The 13,954-nt window shown below is 33.5% G+C and overlaps 2 protein-coding genes across 4 annotated transcripts in view; both read left to right on the forward strand.

The window, feature by feature from the left end:
• RABGAP1L (RAB GTPase activating protein 1 like) overlaps positions 1 to 13,954 on the forward strand; it is a 741,235-nt gene that overhangs the window by 251,122 nt on the left and 476,159 nt on the right. The window lies entirely within an intron of this gene.
• GPR52 (G protein-coupled receptor 52) overlaps positions 1 to 13,954 on the forward strand; it is a 28,136-nt gene continuing 14,182 nt past the window's right edge. Inside the window, exons 1-2 of one of the 2 annotated variants that reach the window (XM_061381723.1) lie at positions 1 to 5,611; positions 9,028 to 13,954. The exon at positions 9,028 to 13,954 is cut by the window's right edge and continues 14,182 nt beyond it. The gene's annotated coding sequence lies outside the window, so the exon portion shown is untranslated. The other variant, XM_061381725.1, reaches the window with a different exon arrangement.

Below are 13,954 nucleotides of genomic sequence, written 5' to 3' on the forward strand. Positions count from 1 at the left end.
TCTTATTAGTAGTTTTCTTTGGCTTTCATGTCTACAGTCTTTGTGTTCTAGCCCATGCTTATTCTTAATAGGCAATGTTTGGATGTAAAAATTTCAAGGCTCTCAAGAACTCTAAAAAAGGATCTAGTGTTTTTCATGCTTCATATGTTAAGTATCTCACTTTATATAAATGAGATATGTTAGGCATTTGGGACTGGGAGAAGTCAAGGGGTTTCCTTTATATCATGCAGTACATAAGTGAACTAAAACTTTCTTCTCTCATTTCCAGTAGCATTTGACTAAGACATGAAGAGCATTCACAATACTGTGTTCAGAATTCTCCACAGAGTTGAATTCTTGTGAAAAGCCCCCTAAATATAAGGAGCAAATTAGATATAACCTAATATTTTTTATTTTTAATAGATTAAGAAAGTAAATAAAGGAAAATGGAAGCAAGCACTTTAGTCTGATTGTCCTTTTCACAGTTTTATGTTAATGATGGGGTGTAGACCAATGTTTTCCATAAATATAGTTAATCCTCATGTTCCCTAGTAATTGACATTTTCCTCTTGATACTGCTTGTGTTACTTAAACTCATTTTATGCAAAGTTGAAATTGATAAATGTAAAGACATTCCATAAATACTGCATAAGTTATCTTTTCCAAAACTTTTCTAATACCCACTTTGTGTGCAGCAAAAACCTTAATTGTAGTAGTACCATTCCATATATCTAGTTTATTAGGAAGCTCAAAGGGTTAGAATTATATTTATAATTAACTTTCATCTCCTTAGAGGGAGGAAACTTTATTGGTGGAATAACATTTATTATTGCAATTGTTATTGCTTGAAAGGTTTAATTTTACTGTACATTGCAGTCACTTATCCACCATCATTCTCATGAAGTTCTATAAAGAATACTTTGTATTTAATACCTTTGCTCTTAAATAACACCAATAATTTCATTTTCCTTTGGGGCATATAGCTGTTTCCAGCCTACTCAGTGTCATGTCAGGGCATAAAATCATCTTGATGGAAAGTTCTAAATTATAAATAGTCTCATAATGACATTCAGCTTGGGCGATACATTTATAAAAGGAGTTATTAAGGAAAATGTCATTCTAACTCATGACTATAACTAGAATCCTTCACACTTTTGCAGCCATCTTTTGGTACAAAAATTTGGTAAGATTTGCATATGTAAGCATTTAAACAGGATCATTAAATTTATAAATTTAAAGACATACAAGAGATGTTGGATAAATGGTTTCCTGAAATTTTCTAAAACTTTTCTATCACAAATACATCTTAATCATGTTTTCTCCCTGTCACAATCACTGAAAGACTGGAGTATAAAGACTCCAAGGTTTTGATATTATTCAAATAGCATAAGCACAGGAAGTATATTAATAAAAGAAAAAATATATATGGTCAAAATATATATGAGAAAAGAAAAAAGAATCAGGTTGATTTATCTCAATTGTTATAAGCAACTTCATAATATTGGGTATTGAGTAAAATTCTGTAAACACTTTTTTTCTAGTGTAAATGTTGATTATTAATTACTTAGGATTAGTGTTCTGACTTCTAAATACCCAGTTAATTCTACCCTACTGGCACGTTTAAATCTTATGAGAATCTACTTTTAATCCAAAGCGTAGTTTTCTTTAAATAAAACTACGTTTTTTTCAAAAAAATCTGTAACTTTTAAATAACTGTATTTCTATAAATCATCTTTATATTTTATACTGCTTGTGTATCAGGCTATTTCAGCACCTGAAGGTAGGGATAGTTAAGAGACAGTGAATGGGAAAACCAGAGGGTTATAGCATTTGTAATGTGAGTTCATGTTGTACAGCTACACTTTTCAAGGTTAACCTTGTTACACTTGTCACTGTAAACATCTAAAGCGTTGCTGAGTTGAAGCTGGCTTTGTGAAGGTGTCAGTGTTAGATTAATAGGACATTTAATCACACACACACGCTGTGTGTGTGCTCAGTGGTAAAGAATCTGCCTGCCAATGCAGGAGACTCAGGTTTGATCCCCAGGTTGGTAAGATCCCCTAGAGAAGGAGATGGCAATCCACTCTAGTATTCTTGTCTGGGAAATCTCATGGACAGAAGAGCCTGGCAGGCTATAGTCAATGAGGTCTCAAAGAGTTGGACATGACTTTGTGACTAAAAAACAACAAAATACACGACTCTGTGACTAAAAATAACAAAATAGATAAATAAATCCATACATACATATGTGTGTGTGTGTGTAATGAATGTCTATAAATACATAGCCATTCATTTTACTTAAGTCTATCCCTCAGCTCAGGAGTTTGTAAACATTGTTGCTTGGCTCTACTTAGGGGGCCCCAAATTACCCAACCACCCTGCTGATCCCTACTTCAATCTTCTAATTCAGTTTTTAATCACATTTTCTTCTTTGATCTCAAATCCTTCTCAATAGAGACATTTTCTTACAAGCTTCTGCCAGTTTAGCAACATTTATTCCTCCTAGTCATGTCTTGAAAACAGCATAATAGGTTTATTCTTCCCTGTCTCAGTTTCTTTCTCTTAAAAGTGATTTCTGTCAGAGGTTCAGTATTCTGAGATGTTCTCTATGCTACCTAATCACTTTAGCTACTTAGCTTTGATACTGCCTGGTGAAAAAGTTGTGCTGGAAAATGTAGGTCAATTCGTTTGATTTCTCATTTTCCTCATTCCCCCATAACATGACCCAAGGATAATGAGACAGTATAATGTTTTTAGCTTTCTTTTGAAAAGCTTTATATGGACGAGTTTAAGCTACCATAATTTCTGATATTTTAAGAGAATTCTGCCGTTTGTTCTAGATTAAAATTAGTTACTCAGTTGTGTCCGACTCTTTGCAACCCCATGGACTCTTTGCAACCTGCTAGATTAGACTCCACACTTATAAAATAATTTTTATGTTGATATTTAGCAAGAGGGGAATGCAAATCAATTAATTTGATTTATTTAGAAAATACTATTACCTAAGGAAAAGGCAACCCACTCCAATATTCTTGCCTGGGAAATCCCATGGACAGAGGAGCCTGGCGGGCTACAGACCATGGGGTCGCAAAGAGTCGGACATGACTGAGCAACTAACACTTTCTGTAATATGCCAGGCACTGTGCTTGCCACTCAGAGTAACAGTGGTGAAAGATGTTTTCAGAGGAGCTTATAACCTAGTGAAGAAGATGGCTAAATATACTTAACCTTTTTTTGGTTGGTGAATTAAATTGACAAGTAAATAATTTTTTGTTGCTACAACAGAATCTTAATGACCTTAATACATCCCTGGTCTGAGGGTTTTCATTTCACTCCTTTCTGTGAACTTTTTCTCTTTCATCATATTTTTAATGTGATCTTGAGTAAGCCATAAAATACATTTATAAAGTCAGCAATAAAGTCTGTTGATAAAGCATTTTGAGATCTTTGAGGGTGGGGAGTTCTGGATCAACAGAAATATTATCCTTTCAATAAACTTGTTCTGAGTATATATGATTGAAGCACTGTGTACCAGGCTTAAAGAAAAATGAGATGATAGTGTAGGACTAGGAGCTGACAGTACAGTATATGGGATGGAAATATATCACATTGTATTTCCAGAATATTCATTTTGAAGACTATGCCACACCATTTCATGGGGAGAGAAGTCCTCAACAGTCCCCTTTTACCAGTGTTGACTATAAATATCATTTCATTATTACCTCAATATGAACCATATGTGATATAAAATTAAATATAAACTCTTTATACTTTTATTTCTGATGACCATAATAAATCTAACAGAAACAAGCTGTAAAATCAATAAAAATGCACACTTACCATATTAATTTAATGTTACGGATGAGGTTATTTTCCTGAAACTAAACTGCTGGTCACAGTTTGCGTGTGATCCTGACAGTTATAGTACAGATTTTCTTTGAGTTTGGCATGCATATGGGGCCATGTGCCCTCAGATGACTCAGTTTTCCCAACACACTCTTCTGACCCACTGGAAAACTTCCTTGTACAGTGTGGTGTTAGGTCAGGTAACCTTTATTTGGTACATCATTTACATCTTAAACCTCTTTATGTTCTGATTTCTCAGCCTGCACAAATTAAGAACTACTTGGCTCCAAAACAGTGGTAAACACTTGGACAAATGTTGGCACCAGTATTGTGTAACAATACTTCATTATGAGATAGCCATCAGAGTATCAGAATCTACTTCTAGTAAAGCCTTAAAGATTGTTGTGGAAGTAAAAACTGAAAATTAAAAGATATTATTGAATACTCATGGGATCCAAAAGATAACTCTTAATTCATTGGACTCCAGTTTGAGAAATATTATAAAATGTGTAATGTGTACATACACATAGACACTATATATTTGGCATAAATGAATAGAAGTCTAACAACTGTTACACAAGTCATAACACAGGCACTGTGTGGATATAACTTACTACATTTTTAAATCAAGTTAACTGTTGAATAATTTATTTTGTACATACAATCTAAGCACTTAATACAACTCTGTGACTTTAAATTAGGTTTTTTTCCTGGTGTTTTTGAGTGTTTGTATTTTTTCCATAAAAATTATAAAAATAAGATTTTGTTGGATGATACTAATAAACATGGATTCAGAAAAAGCAAGTTATTACAAATCATTCATATAAGGGATCATATCATTTATTTTTAATAAAAAGCAATAGAATTGTATTGGCGTCAGGATCAAAATAGTACCAGTCATCACTAGTCATTCTCTTTACTGGGTAAGGTAGATAAGGAAATGTTTGTGTGTGTGTGCGCATTTATTATATGTAACAGGAGGCTTTACTAATCCACAGTCACACCAACAATCCCTTTCTAGGTCTAAGATATTCCTATTTCCCACTGAGCCAAGTCTGAATTTCTCAAGTCTTCATCAGTAGCTCACAGGATAAATCACTGCTTGTTTAAAAATAAGCTGATGGTTTTAGGGTGAAAATACTAAAATGCAGATTGATACAAATAAAACAAGGGAATCAAGAAGTCTGTTCGCAGCCAATTCTCTTCAGTCCGTAAATGCTGGAGTTAGCACCAAATGTTACTGTATTTGTTATCTTGGTCATTAGTTATCAAAAAGGAACATACAAAGCTATGAGAATAAAGATGTGTCTTGATTTAAGCATATAAATCTGCAGTTTTAATTTCTTAATCTGAGCTTCTCTGGGAACTGACAAGAAATTTATGTTACCTCATGGTTTAATTTCTTGAAGGATCCTACCACTGATTAGAGGACCTTTATGAATTTTCTCTTGATAATTTCATTATATTCTGTCATTGCACTTTACATTTCAATGGTGGCGACTTGTCTTAGTTCTTCTGTTCTATACTGTGAACTCTATGAAAAAAAGTCCTAGAACCTTGCGTAATATCAAGTATGCAACAGGACTTCAATAAACTTTTAAATTAATTGAGCTAATTAGATGAATCTGGGCAAAGCACTTTGGCAATGGGTAAAAGTTTCCTGCATTTTTAGTGTTTTCTAGAGCAGAACAGTGAAGCCTAGAGGTTAGAAATGAGTTAGAAAATCAGAAACTCCAGGTTTTGTGCCAACTCTGTATGCTGCTGCTGCTGCTGCTAAGTCGCTTCAGTCATGTCCAACTCTGTGCGACCCCAGAGACGGCAGCCCACCAGGCTCCCCCGTCCCTGGGGTTCTCCAAGCAAGAACACTGGAGTGGCTTGCCATTTCCTTCTCCAGTGCGTGAAAGTGAAAGTGAAGTCGCTCAGTCGTGTCCGACTCTAGCGACCCCATGGACTGCAGCCCACCAGGCTCCTCCATCCATGGGATTTTCCAGGCAAGAATACTGGAGTAGGGTGCCATTGCCTTCTCCAAGCCAACTCTGTATAGTTTAATTCAATTCAACACACATTTATTTAGTAATCATTTTCTGCTGTTCATGAAGTTTGGTAACTTGTATGGTTAGCAAAGCCACATTGTTTAATATGTATAGAACAGTGAGAGAAATGTAAGGAATATAAGAAATACTTCATGTATTATGCCTAAGTTTGTGTGTGTGTGTGTTTAATTTGGACTCTGGAGACAACTTGTAAAGACAAGAGCATGAGTACTTCAAATTTTCTTTTGAAAACTGAGTCATAGATGTTGCATTTCAAGCCAAGTAAAGGTTTGATTATTTTATACTTCATGGCTTTTTAAAATTCCAGTTGCTATAACAACTTTGATATTTCTTTATTATTTTTAGCACTTCAGTTGCCATAACAATAAGTTATCTTAAAAAATAGCAATTTTCTTTTATAAGGGAAAAATCTCTTTCAATTAAAAATGAATTTGAATCAACATTTCTTTCCTATAATGTGAACCCATTATTTAAAATGAAATTGTGCTGTTCTATTTTCATATAATTTTAACAGACTTTCCTCGGAAATGTTTTAAGGTTTAACTTTTCCTTCTGTGTTTTTATTGTACAAAAATTAAAGGGAGGTGACTGTATTGAGCCCATTCTGAGAGACAGTATTAATACTTGATGGGATTTCATTGATATAAAAATTAAATTTCCAAATTTGTTGTTATATGAAGTAAGAAAAGAACATGAATGATTGATAGCTCTTATGTGAATGTTGTAAGAAAGCCTGGAATTTCCTTTTTTCCTGTGTTGTTTTTCAGTGTATTTATTATGTCTATTGCCATATTAAAATAGGGACCACTTCACTTACCTGGAAGTAATTGACAGTGCAGACCTGAGCTATGACGCTTTATTCATAGAGCAGTACTTCTGTTTACTGTTGGAGGAAAAAGTTCTTATAAACTTAGTTTCTGATATTTAATCCTCTAGAAAATTAAAGACAGCAAGTTAAAAGAGGAAGGAAGAATACTGCTGTATTTATATATAAAAATATAGGGAGCTATGTATTCTTTTCTGTGCAAACAGAGTCAGAATATATAGGGATGCATATATACAATTTATATAGTCTCTTATAGGTACCTAATTGCTCGTAAAAATTAGTTTCTCTTGATTCAGTATACATGTATATTGAATCCAAATTTTGATTTGTGTTATGAGATAGTATTCTAATTGACATTAACAGTGATGATTCCAGCCTACTAGGCAAAAATTAAAGTATGTTCAGAATTCTGAATAAGTGGATGATACATCTTATAAAGATTTAAATGTAAAATTGTATAAAGTAAAACAAAATTTAAAAAATTAAAAAAGAAACATTTGTCTGGGAATTGCAGGATCCTTGTAACTGAGATTTTTATGGACCAGGGTTTGGTAATTTTTATATTACTGTGTTGCTAATTACATGAATTTTCTAAGATGTGTGGTGAGGTTCAGATAATGTATATTTTAAGAATGTATTTTTAATGTATATTATATTTTAATGTATATTTAATGTATATGTTAAAAATATATTTTTTTAAAAGGACTGTTGAGAGAGAGGGCAACTCAAGAGAAAAGTGAGAGTATTGTTTTTAATTCTGTAATCTCAGCAGGTTACTGTGGGCATGGTTTCTTGAGGAGAAATGACTAAACAAAAAGCCTGTTTATAGTGAAGAATATGTTTAACTTCATTATCAGTGAGAATTGAATGAACTACCCTTATGTGCTTTTTCAGGTTTACTTTAATTCCTGATTTTCATAACCGACTTTAAAAAAGTTAACTATTATCTCAGTTTTACATATGGAAACTGAGATATATGAAGAAAATGACGTAGCTAAGGCCTTACGGCTATTAAGTGCTGTAGCCAGTGCGAACTCAAATCTGGCTGATTCTAAAGCCTATATTTTCTTCTCTAAGTCACAGTCTTCAAACTAAATAGATGTTTATTAAAAATAATAGCATAACTTGGAGAAACGTGAGGGAAGATCATCCTGTGCATGGTTGTATTTTATTGCTCTGCATACTGCTTTTGACCAATTAATTTGATTTTAATTATATATTTGAGCGTTCTCCCCACTGAGTTAAACATGCACATAAATTAGTATTTTGTTTGTCCATTTTCCTTTGTGACTGACTACAAATACTGGATTGTCGCAAAGGTCTTGCTTTCTCAGCCAGCTGTCTCGGATCCCAGCTAGCTAGGGCAGTCTCAGAGTGTTGTGTAACTGGCATTTAATAAGAAGCCTTTTCTCGCTCAGTGTCTCACTTGCATCTGGACTGTTGTGTCTGTGAGTACAAACAGTGAGCAGTGAGTGAGTCAGGTATAATGACTGAGAGAGTGTGAAAGTAGACACGGGCTGAATGTACTTATTCTGTCCAGCAGTTTCTGTTCTTTCAGACATTGCTTCGGAGAATTCTGGTGTTTTTCTTTTTCAACATCAATGTATATGATTTCCTGGCATTGCCTTTAAATGCACTCAAGTAATTTAGGCCTCTAATTTGATGGCTTTGCACCATAATGGGAGCACTTGAAAAAAGCAAGTGTAGTCATCTTTATCATTCTCTTCAGCTATAACTTACACACACACTCACACACACCCACACCCACACCCACCCCCCCCCCCCCCCCCCCCCTCAGCAGCCATGTTCCTATTTCTTTCATCAAAGTTTTTCCTGTTGCAGAATTTCATTGTATGGACAGTTTTGGGCTCTATTCTTTTAAGTCATCTGTTTGCTTATCTTTATGCCAATCTTAATTATTGTGGCTTTATAATAAGTTTTGAAATCAGGTTGTGCCAGTCCTCCAGATTTTTTTCTAATCCTTCCCTTAGATTGTTTTTGCTGTCCTAGGTCCTTTGTGTTTATATATAAATTTTAGAATCAACTTCTTAATTCTACCAAAACCTACTTGGATTTGAATTGGAGTAGAGAAGGCAATGGCACCCCACTCCAGTACTCTTGCCTGGAAAATCCCATGGACGGAGGAGCCTGGTAGGCTGTAGTCCATAGGGTCGCTAAGAGTCGGACACGACTGAGTGACTTCACTTTCACTTTTCACTTTCGTGCACTGGAGAAGGAAATGGCAACCCACTCCAGTGTTCTTGCCTGAAGAATCCCAGGGACAGGGGAGCCTGGTGGGCTGCTGTCTGTGGGGTCGCACAGAGTCGGATTGAGAAAAATTAATATTTGTAACAATATTGAGTCTTCTAATTTGTACAGATTATATATCTCTCCATTTACTTAGGACCTTTTATTTTTTTTCAGTGACATTTCGTATTTTTTAGGGTAGAGGACACACATGTCTTTTGTTAAATTTATTCATATTTTCTGTGTTTTGATGCTGTTGTAAATAGCTTATTGTTTACAATTTTATTTACTGTTCCAAGTGTATAGAAATGCAGTGATTTTTGTATATTAACCTTGTTTCTGAAAAAATTTACTCATTAGTTCTGATGGGCTTTTGGGGTAGAATTTTGGGGGTTTTTCTTACATATACAGTCATGTCTTTCTTTTCCTTTATCACTAAACTATTTGTCATGCCTGTTGTATTGGTTGAGACTTCCAGAATATTGTGCGTGGATGTGGTGAGAGCAGACGTCTTTGCCTTGTTTCCAGTTTTAAAAGAAAAGCATTTACTCTTTGACTGTTAAGCATTATGTTAGCTGTGATCTTTCCCATATAGTGTCTTTGTCAGTTTGAGGAAATTTTTTTCTATTACCACTAATATTTTTTAAATATTTTTAATAGCTAGTAACTTGCCTCATAATAAAATGAAGTTGATCTATAAGCTTGTTTTCTGCTCTTGAAGGATCACAAAATCAGTGGATTCTAAGATGTCCCACTTTATATTCATTTTTTTTTCTCTTGGTGCTTAGACCAAGTTGCTTTGATACTACATTTGATAGTACATTTAAAATACATTGATACTATATTTTGTAGCATTTTTTTATTCTTAAAATGATAATAATCATTATCTCTCACTAGATAGGATTTTTCAAAGTGGCAGTTAAGTATGCATATTGAATTGGATTTAGGTAGAGGTATAGATGAATAATGGGCTTCTCTGATAGCTCAGCTGGTAAAGAATCAGTCTGCAATGCAGGAGATCCTGGTTCGATTCCTGGGTCAGGAAGATCCACTGGAGAAGGGATAAGCTACCCCACTCCAGTATTCTGGCCTGGAGAATTCCATGGACTGTATATGGTTTCTTTCAAAGCACAGTGGTTTGAAAAAAGCCCCTATAGCCCATGGGGTTGCAAAGCATCGGACTCGACTGAACATCTTTAATAAATAAATAAATGAATAATATTGCCCTTAATTTGAATATATTAGGATTATATATATATATATATAATATATAATTATATATTAGGATTATATATATGTGTATATATATATATATATATATCTGAATTAACTAAAAAGAAAGAAAACTATGATGTCATAATCAGCAGCAGGTACAAATATCCTGTGGCAAGTAGGGAACATAGCAAATACGTGTGGGTTGAGGAAAGGGTAGAGAGGGGGCAGGTAGAGCCAGTTTGATGGTGGTGCTGCTGGTTTAATCACTAAGTCATGTCCAACTCTTGTGACCCAATGGGCTCAGGCTCTCCAGGCTCCTCCATTTATAGGAGTTTCCAGGAAAGAATACTGGAATGGGTTGCCATTTCCTTCTCTAGGAGCCTAATTAGCTAATCCCAATAGAAAAGAGAAGTTAGATTGAATAGTATACAGAGATCAGATTTTGTAGGACCTGTTAGAATTGTATACTAAGGGCTGTATGAAATGGCTGAAGCATTTCAGTGAGCATGGTGCCATCTAGTTTGCATTTTGAAAAGAATATTCTGTCTGTTTTGCCCATAGTGGTTTGAAAAGAGGCCACCAACCACTCGGGAAGACCAGATTGAAAGCCTCTGTAGTAGTCCACACACACGATGATGGCTAGCTGGCTTAGGGTAGTGACGGTGAGGTGGAGAAAAGTTAATAGGTGGGGAGGAATAGTTGAATAAATAAGTAAATTCTGAGTCCATACACCTTTTTGTATCTTTTAAAAATAAGCTTAAAAACACTTTACATTATCTTCTGTTTTTTTTTCCTCCCACAGTATTGGTTTTGCATTTCTCCTTGATAATCATTGCCTATTGTTTATGCTGTTTACCACCAGTGGCTAATGGTTCTCTCTTCTTTTGCTGTTTAACCCCGATTGAGTAGTTGCTTAGATGTCTAATGAAATATTGATTCATATTTGAATTTTATATGTACAAAGGTTGAACATATAAAACATATATAAGGTATGAATGAAAAATTAAACATCTGTGATGTATCATCTCAAGAAGTTCTAACTTTTAGTTGTTAGAAATAATTCTGAAGTAATCCCAAATAATGATTCATAAGTTGAAAGGAGAGGGGGGTGGTTGATAATGACTAATAAGAATGGCAGTAATAAAACATCTAATGACCCTTAAAATGAAGAGAATTATGCATAATATAAAAACAGAGTGCTTTATGTAATGAGCTGTGTAAATATATGCTATTAGTGCTGTTGTTATTAGAGCTTCACTTTATAAATTAGTTTCTCTTATAATCAGTTCAGAAAAAAAGAATAGAAGGGAAAGAAAGTGAGGGGCTAGTAGTAAGAGTCAGTCTCAGAAAAGAAGAAAATTACCTTGTCAGAACTCCTGAAGCTGATTTTTTGAAGTTGGTAGAAGAAAAGAAGGAAGCTTGGTGGGTCAAATCTATTGCTCCTTGAACTCTCCCTCCCATATTATCATATACCTTTGAATGCATGTACAACTAGGGATTATTTGTATTTTTCTTAGATGTAAGTCTCTACCAGTGATTATTTGTTGGAAATAAATGGGTCAAAGTGATCTAGTATTTGAATATCTGTAAGTGACATTTTGGTCATTTCTCTGATTTTTTAAAAATATTATGATTCAAAACTTGAAAAATAATGTATAGTGTATACTTTTAAAATGATTTTTTACAGATTTTTTTAGATGAAGCCACTTTAATAATTAGTAATATTTTATTTCTCAGTGTTTTTGTCAGAAACCTTCATATTTAACTCTTTATGTGGAATGTAGGACCTGTCTACAGTCATGAATATTTATCATCTATAATTTTTATTTTGAATATTTATTATTATTGTGAAAGAAAGTTTTAGTTAAGCCAAATCTTGTTTGCTTTTCATGGTTTTATGTGTCCCTAAAAGTCAAAATGCTTCCCTGTAAAATAGAACTTTTCTAGCTTTTATATTAATTTCTCATTTAAATGCTTTCTTCTGCAATCACCCTCTGTGCTTTTTCAGTCTTTTAACCTTCTTGAGGCTTTCAGTGACTAGGTCAGCAATCTCTCTTGGTAAATGTCACATTGCGCTTGAAAGTACGTGGGTTATTTTCAAATAGCTTTTGATATTGGTTTCTAACATAATTCCACAGAGATAACAGAACAGACTTTGTATAATTGCAGTACCTTTAGACCATGAAATTTTTGCACCTTGTTTTATGTCCCTAGATATGTTCTGGTGTCTTCTGGTTTATCGTCAATGGGAACTTTTTTACCTTGCTATTGTATGAAAATTGTATATATCTTAATTATGTTGAATAGGTTCATACTGCTTTTCAGATCTACTATATACTTCTGCTTTCTAATTTCTTCTGTTAATTTTTGATAGTTTGATATTGAAATGCCAATTAAAAATTTAATTTATCTACTTAAAAATAGTTGTAATATAGAGTAGAACTGTATGTGACTTTTTTCTGTATTTTCCAAGTCTCTGGTAAATGTGTTGTCATACTTTCATAATTTAAAAATATTTACAAAATTTACTTTCAAATCTTAGTATGGTACTCTTTCTAAGATTGTTATTCTAACTTATTTTATAAATTTTTCTGGTAATGAGAAATGTGGTTTCTTAATTTCACCTAACCTCATGAAGATTTTAGCAGTGATACGGTCTTCCTGAAAGTTAGTTAAAAATTAAGGAAAAAATAGGGTCCTGTGGTTTAGAAATAATTTTTTAAATCCGAAAATAATTGTTCTTAGACATTTTATTAATAGCTGCTCTAAGTGGAAAACAAAGAGAATGAGGGAGGGGTTCATCAAAATGGTTTTAAGAATGACAATTTTGACCTGTTTCCTTCCTAGTTTCATGACTGTTAGTAAGCAAATTATACTTACTTTCTCTAGGTACCCACTCTCTTCCTTTGGAAGATGATAATGATGGGTATCTACTTCATATGGATTTAGTATTTTTACTGAGAAAAAAATGTAAAGCATATAGCATAATGTTTGGCACATAGAATATGCTCTAAATGTTGGTTATCCGTTTTCATCTTAAATTTCCTGATTCAATTCTGAAATAATGTATAAATTAATTCTAAATCACTTTTAAGAAAGTTGCTGACCCTATAAGAAATATTTTTAAAGTTGGGAATGTTTGTCTATAGTAAGTCAAAATAAATGGAAATGGTTTTAAATATCTATTATGTAAATGAGCTTATAAATTAGCTTTCCTCTTACTTGGGTATGAGTAGCTCAAGAAATATATGAAAAAGTTCTTTGACTCTTTAATTCTTTTTTCTATTAGGATAAAAAGTGAACTAAGCAGTCATTCTGTTTATTTCTAATGTCTACTTTTCTGAGGTAATATTTGACCTTAAATAGTCCAGCTAGTAGATTTTAGTATAGAGGTATTAGTTCCAATGCTTTGTACAGTTAAATACATCAGATTCAGCAGTTTAGTGTGGGTGTGGCAGATGTTGGAAAGATTATAAAGTAACTTCTATTAATCAAAATATAATATATTTTAGAGAATAAAAATAGTTGCTCTGTCACTTGAGTTCATGAAGACTTAGATGATTTTTAATAATTAATAAGTTTTTTCTGCCAATGAGCATTAGATTACTGCTGACTTTTTAGTGTCATAGTACCTTGTGGTAGTTTCTCTACAGGGTTTAAAGGTGCATCCTAGGGTCTTTTTCCTGTCCTGCTCATAGAAAATAATCTTTACACATGCTATAAGGACAATACCTCTAGACATTCATACATGTCATTAATATGTTATAAGCGTCGGTCAGTTCCATTG

This window comes from Bos javanicus, chromosome 16 (assembly GCF_032452875.1).
Source record: "Bos javanicus breed banteng chromosome 16, ARS-OSU_banteng_1.0, whole genome shotgun sequence".
Classification (NCBI taxonomy): Eukaryota; Metazoa; Chordata; class Mammalia; order Artiodactyla; family Bovidae; genus Bos; species Bos javanicus.